Source organism: Accipiter gentilis, unplaced genomic scaffold, assembly GCF_929443795.1.
Source record: "Accipiter gentilis unplaced genomic scaffold, bAccGen1.1, whole genome shotgun sequence".
Taxonomy (NCBI): domain Eukaryota; kingdom Metazoa; phylum Chordata; class Aves; order Accipitriformes; family Accipitridae; genus Astur; species Astur gentilis.
This window is the reverse complement of record NW_026060936.1, coordinates 54289-74483: the sequence shown is the minus strand read 5'-3', so window position 1 is coordinate 74483 and position 20195 is coordinate 54289. Positions and strand designations below refer to the sequence as shown.

The 20195-nt window shown below is 45.7% G+C and overlaps 1 long non-coding RNA gene across 1 annotated transcript; it reads left to right on the top strand.

Moving 5' to 3' along the window:
- Positions 1-15558: 15558 nt before the first annotated feature.
- On the top strand, positions 15559-19990 carry LOC126037126 (uncharacterized). The gene is made up of 3 exons (XR_007505519.1): positions 15559-15767; positions 16066-16110; positions 19752-19990. It is a non-coding gene; the product is annotated as an uncharacterized LOC126037126 (long non-coding RNA).
- Positions 19991-20195: the final 205 nt, after the last annotated feature.

Genomic DNA, 20195 nt, shown 5'->3' with positions numbered 1-20195 from the left:
ACTTCAACAGGTGGAACACTTTTCGCTCTTCCAGGTGCATCGGTAGCCCATACCCCCGGGTACACTTGCTTTAAGATGTCCTCATTAATGATTCCTTCTGGGGGGAGACTGGTTAAGGTTAGGCTCAATATTTGAATATTTTGCTGATCTTTTACCTCCAGAGTAATTTCTCCCTTCTTGAATACAATTTTTGCTCCCAATGGTTCCAACAAGTCCCTTCCCAAAAGGGCCTTTGGGGAGTTCGGCATATATAAAAATTTATGAATGCCCCACTGTTTTCCTAATTTATATTCTAAAGGTTTACAAAACTATGCCTTTTCACTTTGGCCAGTCGCTCCTTTCACCGTGACATAATCATTCCCCGGGGCATCAAAGCCTGATTCAAAACCGAGTATGTTGCTCCTGTATCTACCAAAAATTCTACCTCTTGTTCTGTTTTCCCTAGCTTAATTATAACCAGTGGATCCGCTAGGGTAGATTCCCCAGGTTCTCGTCAGTCTCCCTTCACAGAGGCTACTGTTCTTCCTGTTTGAGCCCTCTGATGCTCCTTGTTCCCTGGGCATTCCCTCTACCAATGACTGAATTTCTTACACAAAGCGCATTGATCCTTGCCCAGTCGGGGCAAGTCTCGTCTAGGCCCTCTTCCCCTTTCTTCCCGAATAACAGCCATTAATTTCCTTTGTCCTTGCCTATATCCTTCTTCTCTGTTACTAAACACCCTCCGTGCTTTTGTGGTACAGAACAGAGATGTAGCAAGAAAGGAAAAAAAAGAAGGGAGGGAGAACAAAGGGAGAGAGACACAAAGACTGGAAGAAGGACAAAGGGATGGCAGAAGAAAAAAATAGTGATAGGCTACAGGACAGAGATGGAGGAGTTCCAAAAAGACACAGGGAGCATGACAGAATGAGAGTGAGAAACAAGGGACAGAGCAGGACAGCACTGGAGGAAAAAACAACTGTGATTGATAGGCTGCGAGAGAGACATGGAGGAAGAGAGAAAAGAGAAGGGACAGCTAGCTGGAGAGGGGGATACAGTTAGAAAGGATGGAAGAGGGAAGGGAACAGAGAGAAATACAGAAAAGATGGCAAGAGGAAGCAAGGCAGAGGGACAGCAATAGAAGAAACAAGGGACAGGGATCTGGACAGATGAAGAAAAAAGCAGGAGAAACATACAACATGATACGATGGGACAGAAAGTAACACAGAGCGTCAGATGATAATAATGACAAGAGATAGAGAGAGACTATGAAAAGCACAGGAGGTTGGAGAGAGAGAGAGAAGACATGAATGAAAAGAGTAGAGAGCACCACAAAGGGTCAGGGAAAGAGAAGGACAACAGAATAAAAAAAACCCTCACATATTACACACATGTTATCCACTCATCAAGCCCATTTCAGAGTTACACAGTACCTCAGCCCCTTTAAGAAAAGTAACACATGCGCCCGAGCCCATTTCGGCGCCGCACCACGCCCGAGCCCATTTCACGGTTCTCTACCTACAGCTCCAATTTCAAAGTTCTGCAATCACTAGAGGAAGGAATGCACCCCCTTTCCATTAACCCAGCAGCAGCTACATTTACCTCAAGGTATCTACAACTCGCCCTTGGATGCCTAATTCCAACAGACACTTTCACTTACTTCAACAGCTAAGTTTACCTATGGGCACTAAACGCCCATGCTTCCCTCTACGCTTCCCTTTGTGATTGCCATTAGTACTGTAATTCCCACAAGGACACATAATTACCTGTCTTTTTTACATTTTATTTTTAGTGCTTCATTTGGTCCATTACTCATTCCACATAGATTCAGCTATGTCAGTATTTCAATCCAATTCTACAATGTACTTTTTCTACAATATATAGAAAAGACTTATGGCCTCACTCGTCAAATATTTGACACTATTAGATTTAGTCCTCTTTTAATCACTATTTTTACAAATACATGTAAACTCCAAAAATTTAGCATTACCTGAAGAAGAAATGCCACTATTTAGTACCTGCAATGCTCTACGGAGTGGTCTTTTCCACATTCCTCGCTCCCATTACATACATCGCTGCACATCCAGAAGTTTTACTCCCTGAGGTGACATTACCGCCATGATCCCTGTTCCCGGGCACCAAACGAGTGACCTCCAATCATCTTGACAGACCGTCCACTTCCACACCTCGACACAAAACCAGAAATTGAAAAATATCATTACATCACAAGCTACAAAGAGCAACCAAATATTTTACAAACCCACCACAGACAAATACAGTTACACTCACGCACTTCACAACCCTGGCCTACTCCATGCTGGCCATCTAGTCCAACTCCCCCCACAAAATCCTCAACTGTCTTCCAAAGACCATCCACCGAACAACATATCTCTCTGTGCTGACTGGCAATTACCAGGTTCCAGGGGAGCGCTCCACAGGAACACCGTTCCCGGGAGCCTTGGAAAAAAAAAAAAAAAAAAAAAAAAACCACAAACAAAAAAAAATCGCCCTGCCTTTGAAAACCCAGGCCCGAGGCAGACCCCAGTCCAAACATTGGCAATCAACATTGCCTCATGGAGCAGCTGGGACCAGGGAAAAGAAAAAATAAATGGGGCAGGGGAGGACACACCAAAAACCAACCGATATCCCAGCTGGGGTTTTTTATTCTAAGTTTGGGTTTTTTTTCCTAATTCCCTGAAAAACATCTCAACTCTACATCCAACCTGAAAGGAAAAAAAAACCAAAAAGGCTTAACCACAGAACCCTACAAGGTTAGAGACATTCACAACACACCACTCGTTCAGATCACATGAACGCCAGCCCTCACTCTCAACTCATCCATCATACCGTCCACAGGCCTCAAGAGGCCGTCACCCCGTCTGCAGCAGCAGGGGCCTCAAAAAAGCACCCTACCTGCAAAAACCCAGGCCCCAGCCCAACCTCCTTCCAACCAACCTCCCCACAAACTGCCCTTCCGTTACACCAACATTTCAACACGCACCATCATCTCCACCATCCGTGCATTTTCAACCCGATAATTAGCTTTCACAGTGCCACGTGTCACAGTCCAACCTCCGTAGCGCCATGTCACCTAAACGCAAGGTTCTTTCAAGCACCTCTCGTGCCCTGTCATCACCTGCAAAAACAACACACAAAGCTTGTCAACAGACACTTCATCCTCGAGAGAGAAGTCCTCCACCACTCCCCTACCCTGCTTCCCACCTATTCCAAAAATAACACATCCTCACAGCCAGTGTCCTCCATGACACTTGAAAAAACCAGAGCATCACAAACACAGAGCTGTCCCAAAGTTACCGATCGCTCCAAGACCCATCACGCTGCTACTTAGACCTCAAGGCCTTGACCATTTCTAGAGACTTGCCACAAAGCATCTGCATAAACAAGATGAACACCATTGCCCAGTTCCTGCCTTACTCAATGCTAGTTCACAGTCCAATTGCGATCCCCTCAACTCTGCATGCAAAGAGCCCGAAGTCATTAAACCTTCTACGCTGCCTCTACAATGCCATACAAGACACACACAAACATAGAGCCATGTAATTCACATGCAAATGTAATGCCATACAAGGCAGTACTCTTACCTCAGTCAAGGCAAAACAACTCAGAGCCTTGCCATACCAGACAAAACAGAACAGGGCCAATGCAAGAGACTCTCACGTGACAGTCAATACAAGTACAGACCAAAACAATACAAAACCAATACAGAACCATAGAAGGCAAGGCAGTCTCAGGTGGCAATCCATACAAGTACAGAGCACTGCAATACAAAACACAATGCAGGGCCAGGCAATGCGAGACAGTCTCACATGACAGTCGATAAAAATACACAACAAAACACCACAGGGCAAAGGCAAATACAGACCAATACAATGCAAGAAAACTGCAAAACACAGCAAAGCAAAGCAGTCTCATAGAGCCACCGGATGCATCTTCCTTCAGAGTCCACCCACGGACTCAACTCCTTACAGTGCTCTGCTGCCTTCCCCCATCGCTCTGTGGGACACATCCTGTCCCTCCACATCTGAAAAAAAAAAACCCCAAACATATTGAATGAGTCACCTGGATGCAGAGCAAGAGCTTCACAACTCCAGAGGTCTTGATTCCATCTACAAAGACCATCTGGAATGCAGCTACAGCCTGTCATTTTAAAAACAAACAAAAAAAAAACCAACACACAACCAAAAAACAAACAAAAAAACAACACAAAAACCCAACACACACACCCCCCTGCCCACTGTAGGGTTCAATTATATGGAACTTCGTTACTGGCCCTGAAAGTAGCTCATGGTCGCAAGAGAGTTCCAGACACCTTTGAAGGCTCTGAACAGAACAAACAAGAAGATAGAAGAAGAAAGATCCCAATTAGAAAAACACAGGTGCACATTCCACGATAAAGGGAACTTGGCACAACCGACCTCAATTCAGGGGCTTATCTCGACCAGTTGGACTAAGACAAGTTTTGCATGCTCTAACATAGCCAATTATATCCTGTGTGTATGCACGTGTACAGAGCGAGTATAACTAACTGTATCTTACGTTTCTACGCGTGGACAGTATCGATGTAACCAATCACCGCTTACGCTTGTGCGCGTGGACACCACATGCTTGCGTGCAGCAGCCAATCAAAGCTTCTAAACAACTTAGAGAGTTGTGTAAGAATGATCAGCTAAGCTCAATAAAGGGGCGACTTTGATCATCATACTGGTGTTCTATCATCCGGGCCCCGCACGGAGTAACCCTAAACCCTACACCCCACCAACCAAAAAAACCCAGGGCCAAACTTGGAGCCCATCACGTGCAAGTCTTAACACCTGAGAGACTCAAATCCGCTTCACTGCCCCTCAGCAACCCCTGCCACACGGCTCCAATTGTCTCCGTGAAACACTATCGGCACGGCTGTCCGCGCAGGCCGCTGATGGCTACTCGAGCCGAGATGACTGTACAACCCTCGCCTAAACGGTCTAGGCACATCAACGTTTCACCCGTAGACTCTTATCGCTGTTCCACCTACCCCTGACTCCACACCCCCCCAGGCAGAGCAGCTCCAAGCCAAGCACACCGTGTGCAGAACGTCACCACGTGGAACGCCACCAACGAGGTGATTCAACGAGAGAGAAAACTCTCAGCAAGAAGAATGACCCCCGGATGGGAGGCGCCGTCGGGCAAGATGACCTACGGGGCCGCAACCGCGAGGCCAGGAGGCTCCACAGCAGACCCAGAGGAGTCAAACGGAGCGGCCCGTTACAAGACAGCACTGTCAAAACCCAGACGACAGATGCGCCAGAAGCCTGGCGTCGAGACCTAAGGATGTCAGGATGCGGGGAAGAAGTCCCACTCCGAGAAAACGGACGGCTAGAGAGCAGAGCTGCCGATGCAGGCTGAAAAAAATGCTGCCATAGAGCACTGACCGGAACCCGCCAAGACCGATCCATGCTTTAGAGCTCCGAGCGCAAGAAAAGAAGCACCCGATTGGCACCGGGCCAATGAGTAAGAGCATTCAAAACCCTAGGGACAGCACCCGAAGCGCATGCCTCGCTCCTCTGGCGCAAAGCGCGACAAGGACATCGAGACCCGAGGAAGGTCTAAGCGCACAAGACAGACTACACAAACTACACGCCACCGCGGACACGGGCTGGAACTGCCCTGCCCGGCACACACGGGTCTCGTGCTGAAAAGCAACCCGCTCCCTTCTCCTGCGCAAAGGCGACTGCTTTGGGACAGCCCTCTCTCCTGCGCTAACTTTAAAACTCCTCCCTGCTATTCCCAGCTTTGTCCCTTCCTCTCAGCCTGGTCCCTCAACTTAGCTTTCAGAGGGCTGAGGGTCCAAATCCATCCTCCACAAAACCACACGGGCTAACTGGGATGTTCCTCAAGGGGAACATTGCTCTTCAACATCTGCAATGAAAAAAACAAACACAAACAAATCAGAAAAGGGAGTAAGCATCCCGCTGGCCAACGCCAACTACTTCCCCAACTCCCCCCTCCTCACAAGTGCCACCGTGTTCACTTCCCCGCTCATTCCAGACTCAGACCCTGCAGCCATCATCACTCGTGGTATCTAAGGTACCGAGAGAAACCACGTTAGCGTGGCACTCGTGAGAAGCCATCGGCCCCACGCTCCTCCTCGCTAATCCACAGCTCACCTGAAACGCTCATCCAATTCAAAGATAGCCCACACAGCACCTCCACAACAGAAGGTAAAGGCTGAACCGAGCAGCCCCATAATACTTTGCTATTCAACACCGACCCGGCCGACGACCGCCTCACCTTCTCGGACCGCTCACCGGCATGCAGCTTTTCGGGAGACCTTATAGCAGACTTCACGGTACGTAAAGGGTGCCTATAAGAAACCTGCAGAGGGACTTTTTACAAGGGAGTACAGCCATAGGACAAGGCGGTAACGGCTTTAGTCCTAAGGAGGGTACATTTAGTTTAGGCGTTAGGAAGACGTTTCTCACTAGGGGTGGCGAGGCACTGGAACGCCTTGCCCAGAGAACCTGCGGATGCTCCCTCCCTGGAAGCATTCAAGGCCAAGTCAGATGGGGCTTTCAGCAACCTGGTCTTGCGGACGGCGTCCGTGGGGGAGGGTTGGAACTAGAGGATCTTTATGGTGCCTTCCAACCCAAACCATTCTACGATTCTATGACATTCAAATCCAACTGCAAAACTCCTCTGAGAAGGGCTGGTAAACCCTCCTCCCTTTCCCCAGCAGTCCCAAAACTTAAGAAACCCCTTTTCTTCTCCTCAACTGTCAGGAAAGGAACCCCACTGCTTCCTGACACCTCCTGCCCTCAATCTGCACTCCTGAACCCCCTTCAGTGGCTACTCCTCAAGAGCCGCTCTTCTGAGCAACATCCCAAATTCTGGGGGCACCCCCTAACCTACAGCTCCCCAGAGACTCTGAGCTCTGCTACATGCCCACAAAAGAAAGTCAAGTCCCAAGCCTTGTAATCTACGAGGGGCCTGCCACCAGCTGCAAAGATTCTAAGGACAACGTGGCATTCTGTGGGCAATGAGGAAAGGCACCCCAAACCCTGAAGGGCACTGTGCCTCACGGCCCTTCTGCTTTCATCAGTAGTACTAAAACTCCATAGACAAATACATACAAGATGCTCACCCTAACCCCTGCTAAACAATGTCACCATCAGTCCCGTTAAGAGAGATAACAACTTACACAGCAGAACTGTTAAAAACCCAACGTTCCTTCTTCAATAAAGTTGGGAATTGCAGGAAAACACAATGCATGAACAATAAAAAAAAAACCAAACAACAAAAAAAACCCCAAACAATGCATACTATTAAACCATCTTTCTACCCCTGAACTGATGCAGAAACTGACACTAGGCCTAGTAGATGTAGAAATAGAACGTATGTTTAGACTCAGTGTATTGCTAAATAAAAGACTCAGGAATTTGTTAGAAGGTTAACAACTGCCTCTGTAAGTTGATTTACGTAGACAAGCCAAGGACATAAAGCACAAGATTCCTGTGTCTGTAATATAAGACAAAATAACATGCCCTCTTTGAGGAGGTATTCTGTTTGATAAGAAAATATGTTCTGTCTCTTGTGGTGACTGAGCCAAAAGCTAGGTGATAAGCAGAGAAGTTGTTTGTGGGGCCCAGAAGGGGATCGTACTGCGCAAACTCGTACAACAAAGTTCAAACAGCGGACAAGTGAGGAAGACTATGGAAGACCACCAGAGGACTCCAGAAGACCAACGAAGACCTTCAACACGCATGCATAAAGGACATTTACATATGCTAATGACTTCTCGGAAAATCAATGAATATGTATATTATTTCTCAGAAATTTTATGAATATGTATGTAAGGCAGGTATTTAACCTATACAATTAGTCCCAGCCAGAAAGCACATTTGGAGGAGCGATCCTCCGTTCTTCCAGCGCTGCAATAAAGAATACTTAACTCCATCACTGAATGCTCATTTCGAGAAACAGAACACTCGAAACAAAATTACTGACCTGAAAAAAAGAAAGGGGGAAAAAAAAAAGCTGCATACAAGTGTGTCGTGGTTTCAGCCCAGCCGGTAACAAAGGACCACGCAGCCGCATATCATGTCTGAATAAATGTGAGTTTAGTAGGTGTATAGGTAGATACACATTCAGAAATGCACAAGAACTGAAAGGAGTAATCTGTAACTGGTAGACTAAGAACGCTGCAATAGCATGCAATGTAAATCAACATGCACCTATAGGGAAGGGAAGGGAAGTACAGAAACATTCTTCTGGATTTAAAAAAAAACAAAACGCAGCAATGGTAGGAAAAGGTACTTGGAATGTGCCACTCTCAATCCACTGAAACGACGTCTGCAACAGCAGTAAGAACACTGGCAAACCACTTCTCAGTTCCACAGGGCCTTGAAACCCATACGCATTGTCTGTTGCCAGTTGCCATTAGGAAACAAAGATATTAAATAGGGCAAATCAGAAGTAACTTGAACCAATCCCTCCCACCCAGCTATAAACCAGGACCATATACAGCCCTTGCAGACTACACAAGACCCTGTCTCATTCCAGCCATATCATTAGCACAAGCTGTGCAAACCCATGCAAATCAACAGGTTTTCCAGGCATAAAAGCAGACTCCAACAGCAGTTAAGCCACTTCTTACAACTGACAACGTCATACTTCCATCACTGATTATAGCACAAGAACAAAAGAGAATGGGTCTTTATTGTCCTTCATGAACTTGAGGGGCTGCAAGAAACCAGTGAAGTTACAAGCCTGGATTCTGTAATGTCGCTATCAGCATAATTTCCAGATCAAAGATCCGGCCTCCTGTTAAGATCATCAAACATAATTTTGAGTTTGGAGGACAGGCCATCACAACACTATGTTAGGTAGAGTATAAAACCTTATCATCAGATTCTCAGCTAGTTTAAGTCAATGTGTTCTGTGTGTTCCGCTGAAGTCAATGAAACTAAACACACTATCACAGGAAAGAGGTATTTCAGCATGCCTCAGACCTGGAAAACTATCTTGAAAAATGCCCGTAACTTTTAACACAAATTCTCTGCACTTCCCACGGTCTCTCAACAGCGAGCAGTAGTAAGACCCTAACAGTTACTTGCAACCTATTTCTTGCATAGCATTCATTTTTATTTTAATTTTAAAAGGGGCAACTAATACATAAGATTTTTGCAGCTACTCACAAAAATCAATAAGCAAAGACATTTGTTCCAAGATTTAAATTACTTGTACAATTTAAAAAAACTATCAAAGCTCTGTAAAGTAAAATAGATACATTTACCTACTCATGTAGGAAACTACAGACAAACTTCAGGAAATGACCAAAGGTGCAGAGGATAGGCTAATAGGCTAAGGTAGAAAAACAACAACAAAAAAAGAAAACCCAGGAGTTCTACAGAAAAATGAGTGAGCAGCCCACAGCACTGGCAGACAACAGATTTTTTTATACCCACTTCCTCCACCCCTTCTTCCTATTCCCTCCCTCCCCCCCCCCCCTTTTTTTTTATAAGGGAAATAATTATTCTATTGTGAAACATATTGTCAGTGATGCAGTTGAAGCCAAAAGTTTACATGAGTTCAGGAGATTATTAACCGAATTATAAGACATGTGCCAACACAACTGCTATAAAAAGCATCTGCATCACGGTGAAATGCAAACAGCTACTCTGATAACGACACATTATTATTCACTAAATTTGCCTTTGCCTTTTACCCTGTTGTATAGTTACTAATGTTGAAAAGAGTCACTGCTGTGCAAGAAACTAAAACTTACAGCGCTTTATGCTCGGAGAGAACTGTGGCCCATCAGCTCGTGGCTGTGAAGCCTTACAACTTAACACGTTGCAGTTGCACACCAACAAGTTCTGAGGTGGACTGCTGACTGTATTCAATAGTCACAGCTTAGGTAGGAGGATATGATAAACCTTACTTATTTGCCTTTAACCGATGCTCCAAATATGTTAAAGTCGTTCTTAAAGCAGGTTACTGGTTTGATTACCCTTCATACAAAATCCTCCTTCAAATGGAGGTTTCTCTTCTCTTCTTTTCAGATTTAAGGCATGAACAGAAACCACACCTGCATCATCACTGAAATCAGTGCCTATTTTTCAATAAACTTTAGCAGCATCAGAATTCGTCCTCAAGTACCGTTCATAAAGCAAATGCTTCATTCTTCAAAACTTTTTTCAGCAAAGGTTAGTAATGCTGTACCACAGACTCTCACGCCCAGTCACACATGTTCTTCCCGAGACTGTTACGCAGCTTAGTATTTTAAAAATCACCATCCTAACTGCGTACCTGATACTACTGGTTCTCCCCTTTTTAAAGTCTGATGTTAAGGAAAAGCTGCAAGTCCTACAAAACCAGGCAGACTTGCTTGTTCTTGCCAAAGAGAAAAAGGTTAAGCATTATTAAAAAATAAGACTATTGCCTACCTTTAAGTATCCATAAAGCTATCAACATGAACCGTATGGTGGCCTGTTAGCATCGCTATTTGAACACGGGCATGCAAAATGTCCTTCAGTTAAATTCCAAACTCTATGAAGTAATTGGTGGGCAATTCCCCAAGGATAAAACGTCTATCAAAAGCCAACAGTAAGCCAGAAATCTCTTTCCGTTTCATAGGGTAAAAAAAAAAATAAATACAGTGAATCCTGAAAAAAGAAATCGATATTAGACAGGGAACACCTATATAGTTATAGGGCAAGTAATAAAACATTTAGTGTTTTGATTTTTTTCTTTTTATTTATGTCATCACAATAGTTAGACAAACATGGAAACATTTGCAACAGCAATACTTGGGTCACTTTAAAATCTTGGTAACACTGAAATACAGGTCAGCAAAAACTAATGATGTGGGGAGGGGACTTTACGTCTTCTTATTTTCATACACATTCACACACACACACACATATATCTATACACACACGCGCACTCCACAACTCCAAAGAGCTATCTTAACTATGTCTGCCAGTAAACGGAAATAGTAGGCAGAAAGGAACCATATCCATACTAAGACAGTTAGCTGTGTCGTAAAAGTGAAGATCACTGCAACCAGTGCCATCTTAAAGAAGAAGAAAAAAAAAAAAAACCAACACCAAAAAACCTGAAAGGAACCATCGCTGTGCATGTCATAAGCATGAAGTTATTTTAACCTGGTGACTACTCTGCTCTATACTTTAAGCATCGTGAAGTTTTTATGTGTTTTTAAGGTCTAAGGTTACTATTTTAAATGACCTACTTGTAGTGGCAGCCCAAGTAGCATTCTGGAGAACACCACAGTGCCCACAACTTCTACAGGTCAGTGCAGTCTGATCAAGCACTACATTTCTAGGGGAGGAAAACAAAAAACCACTACCGCTCATTTATTCAATTGAAAAGCTTATTACCTGCACCTTCCAAAGCAACAGGCTACAGGAACACTGAATGCAAAGTAAACCAGACCCATCTGGAATAATCTGACATCTCAGCTCCAAGTTACACATCTTTCATTTCGTATTTGAAGGGATTAACAGCATTTGGATGCACAGAAACTGTCTTTACAGTGATGTCTGCAGACCTACGAGTCACAAGTTAAAAATGTCTTCCTAAATTATAACAGTATTAGCACTTCCTCTGAAAGGAGTGAAAAAAACACAACCAGGGAAGGAGGAAAGTGACACAACACCAAGGTTTTTTTTCCCAGAGATTACAAAATCCTGAGAGAACAAGATGCTTGTGCTATCAGAATAAAAATCCCCAAAGAAACAAAAGAGTTTACCTTTCCCTTGGAAAAGTTACTTTTGAGTCAAGATCTGCTCTTTTTCTCTCCCAACCATGAAATCTCTCTTCAGCTTAAGACTCTCTTCTACTGCAGTAGAAATTTAGTGCACATGCTGGAACCTGGACAGAATCTTATTTAAAAAAACAAACAATACAAAAGTACTACAGTGGCTAGAAATCTTTTACGTATTCTGATGAAAAGACTCAACTTATTTCTAGGAAATAAAGTGTTTGGGGCCAAAGCCAACAGATGATGTTCATGTAAGGTTAAATTTTTATTATTTTTTTTCTTTTTTTAAATTGATATATTGAAAAAAGCTGGAGAAGGAAGCAGGGACAGAAATGAAAAACCATTCAGGGAGTCAGTGGTATAGACTGTCAGCACGCAACCTAAATATTGTAATTGCAGATCACATAGTCAGAACAAGCCAGTCAAAAGTAGCACACTCCCTGGGAGAGGGGCAGGAGTCTCTTCCCCCTTGTCTTTCAAGCCAAGACCCAACTAGCAGAAGGCAGCTTTTCTGTCAGATAAAGCAAGGCAAAAGGATCATGTACAGCAACTTCCTTGCAGCCTCTTGCTCCTGAGCACCCTTCTTCACCTCTTTTCTTTCTTTCTCTCTTTCTTCTGGTGATGGGAAGGCAAAGCATGTTCTGTTCCTGTGAGCCCATACTGCTTGTCCCTATAGTCACAGCAGGCACCTGTGATTCCTCTCCGAAGACATTTACGCATAGAAATCAGTTGAGTGGTGTGTTACGGAAGCATAAGCTGCAGTGGACGTGATTTTGAATCAGTTATTGTTTTGCCCATCATGACAAAATAAAACCAGCAATTTCTTACTTTATAGAAATCCTCCTAAAGTAGTAGTTGCCCCCAATCACTGTCAAGTTTTTGTATCACAGGAGAACAAATGCAGCCAAAAGAACATCTTCTCTAAAATGACCACTCCGAACTGCACAAGCAGGCAGGCACAGGCAGCTCCCGATTTAATTAAGCGTATGTACACAGCACCACTTAGTGGTGCAAGCGGAGTCACCGCTGATAGGAATGAGAAGCTTGAACACCAACCTTCCCTCCCCGGCCCCCTGGACACTGCAGCCTGATCTTGACACATTGACCGCCTGGATAAAGAAAGCTATCTGGCAACTAAAAAGATCCATTGTACTTTTCTGCTCAGTACACCTAAAGATACAGATTCACCCTCTAAATCTCGGCCAATTTCTTGAATACCACCAACACTCAGAACGGGTTTCAAATGGCAACGTGGCAGGACAAAGTAATAAATACTTATCCTTAAGTCTGCTAACTTTCTAAACCTTTGCCTAGACCTTAAGGAAATGTAAAAACAAACAAACTACTGCAAAGTTCAACACGCAATCCACGCAAAGTTAAGGCTATCAAGTAGGAACCTGATTACGAGTATAAATCATGCAATAGCTACTCTATGACATGGATGTCCTGAACAGATCATCCTCTACAGTGTAACTCCAAGGTACAAACCCATCAGCACCTCCTTCCCTCTCTGTATCGCTGTGGTTACCTGCTCTGTGCCCAGAGCCAAAAAGAATCCCGATGTTGGAGTTACTGTTCCTTTTATGCCCAGCCCCATACTTCTTTCCCGACGGAGAGGTGACGCACCTGATTTGAGGTGGAGTGCAGACAACCTTCTCATCTAGTGCTGGGCAGTTTATTTGTCCCACAAACAAACCCCAGGAAAGAGAATGCACAGTTGGACGGGTGCACTTGAGATTTTGACCACGCGGTAGCACCGTTAACTGCTGAAAGAGCAGGACTCTCTGCCGCTCCGTGTCCATGTCACGACTGCCCTCACGTCCCCAGTCTGCACCCAGCTCCTCCAGGGTGTGCAGAGGGGCTTCCAGCCCTGGCTCAGCAGGCATCCACATAAGATCCCCCAGCCAAGAGGGGGGTGTATGCTCACCTGCCACATCGATACCGTGGGTACATTAAAAGCCACCCCCCAACCCTTTCCCCAGGAGTGATTGGGGGAGGCTCTTCAGTCATCTGGCTGTAAACCCCCTCCCCCTCAGGGAGGCCAACATCCAGGCATGCCTTGCTCTAACTCCCCAAATCCACTGCCCTCCGAGGAATAAAAGGCGTCTGGGCCACTCCCCCGGCTCTAATCTGCAGATATGCCTGGCTTCCCAGAGGTAGGCTGAGAAAGCCAGCATTAAGGCACTCCTTCCCACGCCCAGATCCACAAAATCCTCAGAGAAAAGAAGAAAAATAGCCACTTCACTGCAGCATGAAGTAAATAAACTTGGGGGACACAGGAGGCCAGTTCTCCTGGGGTCAATGGAAAGGAGGGCTAGATGCAACGTATCTTGAGGATTTTCCATGTGCACAGCTGAAACAGCCATGCCTCAAGCAGGGATGCGTCCCATTTATGGCAGTTCCTCCCCACTTCTCATCCCCAAAAGACAAACTCGGGCCTCTGCCTTCTCCGTGTGTAGCTCCCCACTCCCTTCAGCATGGAGCTGCGAGGCTCGGGGTTTGTGGAGAACCACAGGTGGGAAACCGAGGCTACTAATGGTGACCACAGAGAACAGACCAGCTCGGAGGGGGCGAGGAGGGCTGATGCACAATTTCTACGTTTGAATTTGTTGGGAACTTGGTGGGAGTCACAAGCTTGCAAGCCACAACCCACAAGCTTGCAAGGCACAACCCCAGCTATCCAGGACATGGGCTTCCCAAGATCACAAACCTCCGGGGACGGGGACGGCGCCTGCGCCGGCGAGCGAACGCCGGGCTGCCCCAACGCGAAGCACGGCGCATGCGCCCGGGAGGCGCGTCCGCACGGCTGGTCGGGGAGCGGGCGCAGCGGGAAGCCCACGGAAAACCACGCGAAACCGGCAACGCTCCCGAGTCTGACCTGGTCGGACTCCGGGGGCCGCGAGGACTACGCCGCGCCCGAGAGCCACGCTGCTGCCCGGCCGCCGAGTCCGCGAAAACTACAGCTCCCGGCATGCCCCGGGAGGCAGCCTGCCCTGCTGCCTGACGCCGAGGGGACGCCGCTTCCGTTCCCCCCCACCTCCCCACGCCGGCGCAGCGGCAGTTCCCGCCGAGCCCCCAGCGCCGCTCCGGGTAGCTCCGGCACGGCGCGGCCCCGCTGCCGCTCCGTGCGTGCAACACGGACCCCGCCGTCCTCCTCGGGGCTTTCCCCGGAACCCGCCGGCCGACTACGCAGCCCCGCCACGGGGCCCGGTGAGCCCCCACCCCCGCGCGCCCGTTCTCTCAGCCGCCCTGTCAGCGCCCCCCCCCCCACCCCACCCCCGCGCGCCCGTTCTCTCAGCCGCCCTGTCAGCGCCCCACCCCACCCAACCCCCGCGCGCCCGTTCTCTCAGCCGCCCTGTCAGCGCCCCGCCCCCCACCCCCGCGCGCACGTTCTCTCAGCCGCCCTGTGAGCCCCCAGGGCTCCCCCTCGGCCTCGGCACCCCCACCTCCCCCGGGGCACCCCCACCTCCCCCGGGGCACCCCCACCTCCCCCGGGGCACCCCCACCTCCGACGTTCGCGCTCCGAGGGGCGCCCGGCCCCGCTCACCTTCTCCCTCGGGGCAGCCGCAGCCCGGTCACTGCTCAGCTCCGCTCCTGCCTGGGCTCCCGGCGGCCCCTCCCCCGGCAGCCCCTCCCCTTGCCAGGGAGGGGGCGTCGCCATCAGCCTCTCACTGCCCGCACCTGCGGCTCCTCCAGCCCCGGCCCGCAGCTGTGGTACCGAAACCCGCAACCAAACCCCTCACCACCAAGGTGAAGTGAAGCAGCAGGCACTGCCTTGACTGAGTGACAGATGTCAAGAGTCATCTGATGTGGAAGAGGTGTTAACTGGGGTCAAAATACAGATTTTAATACCCATCTGATTTTAGTTCTAAGACTTGGCGATTGCCAGGTATCATCTTTTCGATTTCCCCAGGTCCACCCGCGAGCGAGGCCACAAGGGAGATTTCTTCCAGAGAGAGGATAGAGTTATTAAGTCTCAAGACCACGATTTGCTTTTCTCCTTCATGAAGAGGTGAGTGGGTCATATAGCATCACTAGTCACCCAAGCAGTTAAGCCTGAACTTTTCACCTGTCCTTTAATGCCGTCAACTCCAAGCTAAATTTTTCCCGTTATTAAGAGGGGACCAAAGATCATGTGAAGTATTATTATCCTTTCTACAAATACACCCCCATCTTAGAGCTTTAGCTACTAGAGAAGGTCTTGGGAGTTTGGGGTCAGAGGAGCTAGCTGCAAGTACAAACTTTCATACAGCTCTGTTTAGGATGTGTGATGTTTCTCTGGTTGTCTAAACCGGTCTAAATTTCCACAGATGGTCCCGACTCTGGGTGGCTCTAACAAGGATCCTGGAACTCCAGTAAGTTCTAAACATCGTTTTATATTTTAAACATGATCCCAAGTTCCTTTTTGCACTTGTCTCTACGGTTTTGGCAGCTGACAGCCCCGAGGGGTGCTTGTACAAGTTTCTCCCGAAGGGCGAGTAAATTAATTCTTTTGTCCGTGAGGTGGATGGTTTGGTAACGTTATAATTCACAACGCTATAATTCCTTCTTTCAAATTTAAAAAAAATAATTGCCTTTTAAATCCATCCAATTTAATCTGCTAAAATGATTCTCGTTGTTCTACCTCTTTTCTCAAGTTTTGGTTAAATTCAATGTCAGTATTCTCCACGGAACTAGATTTTCATCTGACTTTGGAATGGGAAAGGCAGGCTGTTACCGAGGTTAAATTCTGTGTCTTTACAAAACTTTGAATCAGTTACAAAACTAGATTATTTTTTTTAATTCAAATTACAAAACCGGTTAATATCAAGATGAATAGTTCAAACAATAATTGTTCCATTTTGTTTATCTCATGTTTAGAACCCCTCAAAAAAAACACATACACCCTCTAAACACACAAAAAGATTATTGCCCTCGACAATATTCCTAATAGCAACCCCAACATTATAAACTTTACACAACTGTTTTCCCAAATAGATAACGTGAAACTTACTTATAGATTTTCCGTTTTAAAGGGACAGTTTCTTTAGACTTCCAGTTTCTTGTTGGGTGCTTTCTTTATTCTCGAATAATGAAGCCAAGGTTCTTCTCCCAGACCTTTACTGCTACAAGTGTTGTTAAAATGACTCGATACGGTCCTTTCCACTTCTCGGTGATTTTATATATATTCAGTCTCCTGGTCGGAAGGGATGCGCTGCTACGTCCAGTTCTAAGGGTCCAGCTGTGGAGACATACTGACAAAGTTCTTGAAAAGAATTGCTTAAAGAAATCATAACACCTTTTAAAAACATATCTCCAAAGGCACTCAAGATACTCAGAACACAGGACTCTTGATATGGTCTTTCATACAACATTTCCTAAAGACTTGGCTTTTCTTTCTCTTCTGGCTATACTCCGATTCTTAATAGAGCCACGGGTAACGCTTTAACCCATGTGAGGAGTGAGGTTTCCTGACAAATTTTACTCGACAGTTGCTTAAGGATATAGTTCATTCTCTCTCTCTCTCTCTCTCTGCCCACACACTTGCTTGTGGTCTATGTGGGGTGTGATAGTCTCAATCCATAGATAATACTTGGCTCAACTTGTCTCATAATCTTTGCTATAAAATGAGGGCCATTGTCAGATGACATTCTTACAGGCACCCCATATTTTGGTATTATCTCTTTGAGCAAGACTTTGACTACTTCCCTTGCTTTGTTGGTGCGACAAGGGAAAGCCTTGGGCCACCCAGTAAAGATATCAACTAAAACTAGGACATATCCTTATTTTCAAGGCAATTCTATAAAATCAATTTGCTAATATTCTTCTAAAAAATTTCCTTATTTAATAATCCCAAAGATGATCTTATTACTGGTTCGGGGATAATTTTACATATACATTTCACATCCACTTATAATTGTTTAAACAATCTTTGTCATATTTCGCTTTCTGTTTCCCAGTATACTCTGTGATGTTCAATGGGGCATTTTCTCTTATTATTGTGGGTGGGACTATTATTCGACCTGTCGGTGTTACAGCCTATCCTGTTTCATTTTGTTAGCCTGCAATCTAATAATTAATTCTTCATCTTTTTCATTATAATTTGGAGTTTCTTTAGGCAATTTTATACCTTTCTCTGGAACTAGTGCTAGGATGCCTTTTTCTGCAGCCTCTTCAGCAGCTTTATCAGCCAGTCGGTTACCTGCGTTAGGACCGGTCTTACCTAACGGATGTGCTTTACAGTGCATCATCGTGACTGCTGTTGGTTTTTGAATGCTTTCTAACAATTTCAGTATTTGTTCTGCGTGCTGAACGGCGGTTCCTGGTGCAGATAACAGTCCTCTTTCTCCCCGTATCGCTCCATGCGCACGTACCACTCCAAAAGCATACTTTGAGTCTGTCCAAGTGTTGACTCGCTTTCCTTGACTTAGTTCCAGAGCTCGAGTAAGAGCTATCAATTCAGCCTTTTGGGCAGAGATCATCGAAGGCAAAGTTGGCAACGCAAGTACCTCCTCAGTAGTTATTGTCTATCTCGATAAAACGTTTTCCTTCACAGATGGAACCGCTTCCGTCGGCATATAGTTCCCAATCTGTTTCTTCTAGTGGCACATCTCAGAGATCCAGTCAGCTGGAGTAAACTCTTTCGATTGCCTGCAAGCAGTCACATTCCAGTTCTCCTTTAACTCGGTCAGTTGTTGAAAACGCAACAGGGTTAATGGCGGTAGTAGTTTTTAGGTAAACATCATCTTGTTCCAGCAACAACACCACTTGGTATTTCAGCATTCTGCTAGGGGATAACCAGTGCCCCCCTTTCCGTTTTAGCACAACAGTTATCATATGGGAAACGTACAGTAATCCTTTCTCCTCAGGCGAACTTACGAGCTTCCTGGATCAGTAGCACAGTTGCAGCGACGGCTCTCGGACGACCAGAGCATCCCAGACTCACGTTATCCAATCGCTTCGAGAAGTAGGCCACAGCTCGCCCACTTGGCCCTAAATATTGGGCCAGGATACCCAGAGCTCTACCTCTTCTTTCACGAGCAGAAAGTTCAAGTGTCTCTTGTGAGATCTGGCAGACGCTAGGGCTGGCACCCCTATTACAGCCTGTTTCAATTCTTGGAAGGTAGCTTTCTCGGCATCGGTCCAATCCGTCGTTTGAGGTTTTGAGCTGCTCCTATAAAGGTCAGGCCAGCAAGCCACAATTTATAATCTACAGGTGACACCACTCGACCATTCCCGGAAATGCTTGTCATTCATTTTTTTAGTCTTAGGTTCGGGGAGACGACACATTGCCTCTTTTCTCTCAGTTCCCAATTGTCTCTGTCCTTTTAGGATTTTAAAACTCAAATTTAAGTTTCTTCTTTCTGGGTTATTTGGGTTTTTTTCTTTTGACACTCGATATCTACTGATTCCCAAAAAGTTCAAAAAGTTAAGAGTTAACTTTGTGCATTGTTCTTCCGTCTCAGCTACCATTAACAGATCGTCCATATATTTCAGCAAGATTTCTTGATTATTTTCTTTCTTCCAAATCTCTAATTCTCGTGCCAATTGATTTCCAAAAATGGTAAGACTATTCTTAAAGCCTTGAGGCAAGACTGTCCACGTATATCGTGTTTTTCTCCCAGTCTCAGGATTTTCCCATTCCAAAGCAAAAACCTCTTGACTATTGGGATCCAAGGGAATATAGAAAAAGGCATCTTTTCGGTCCAACACTGTGAACCATTCTCATTTCTCCGTTAGGGTTGTTAACAAAGTATAAGGATTTGCTACGACCGGATGAATACCTTGTACTATTTGATTTATTGCTCTGAGGAGGTCTTGAACTAATCTATCATCTTTTTCATCAGCCTTTTAAAAGGCAAGATCGGGGTGTTATATCTGGATTCACATTCTATTAACAATTTGTATCTTAAAAATTTTTGTATTACCATTACTAACTCTTTCCGACTTTCCGGTTTTAGGGGGTATTGTTTCATTCTTACCGGATTCGATCCTGGCTTTAAATCAACTCTCACAGGTTCTGCTTTTTGGATTTACCGGGAACGTCCCAGTCCAGACGATTGGAATGACAGCATTACACTTGGACCGGTATAATCTTCTGCTTTCGGTAAACATCCTGTTAACAACAAAGCCGCTGCTTCGATACGTTTAGTTTCTGGAATTAAAATTTTAAGCTCTCCATTTTTAAATTTAATTTCTGCCTCTAAGTTCTCAAATAGACCTCTCCTTAACAGGAGTTTAGGAGAATTTGGCACATACAAAAACTGCCGAGTGACCCATTGCTTTCCTAATTTCATTGTTAAAGATTTAAAGAAGGGTCTAGTTTCTCGTTCGCTTGTTGCACCAACACCACCAATTTCTTCAAAACTTAACTCTCCCTCTGAGGTATTTAAAACTGAAAAGGTGACTCTAGTGTCAACTCAAATTCAATTTTCTGTTCTCCCAGTTTAGCTGTAACCAG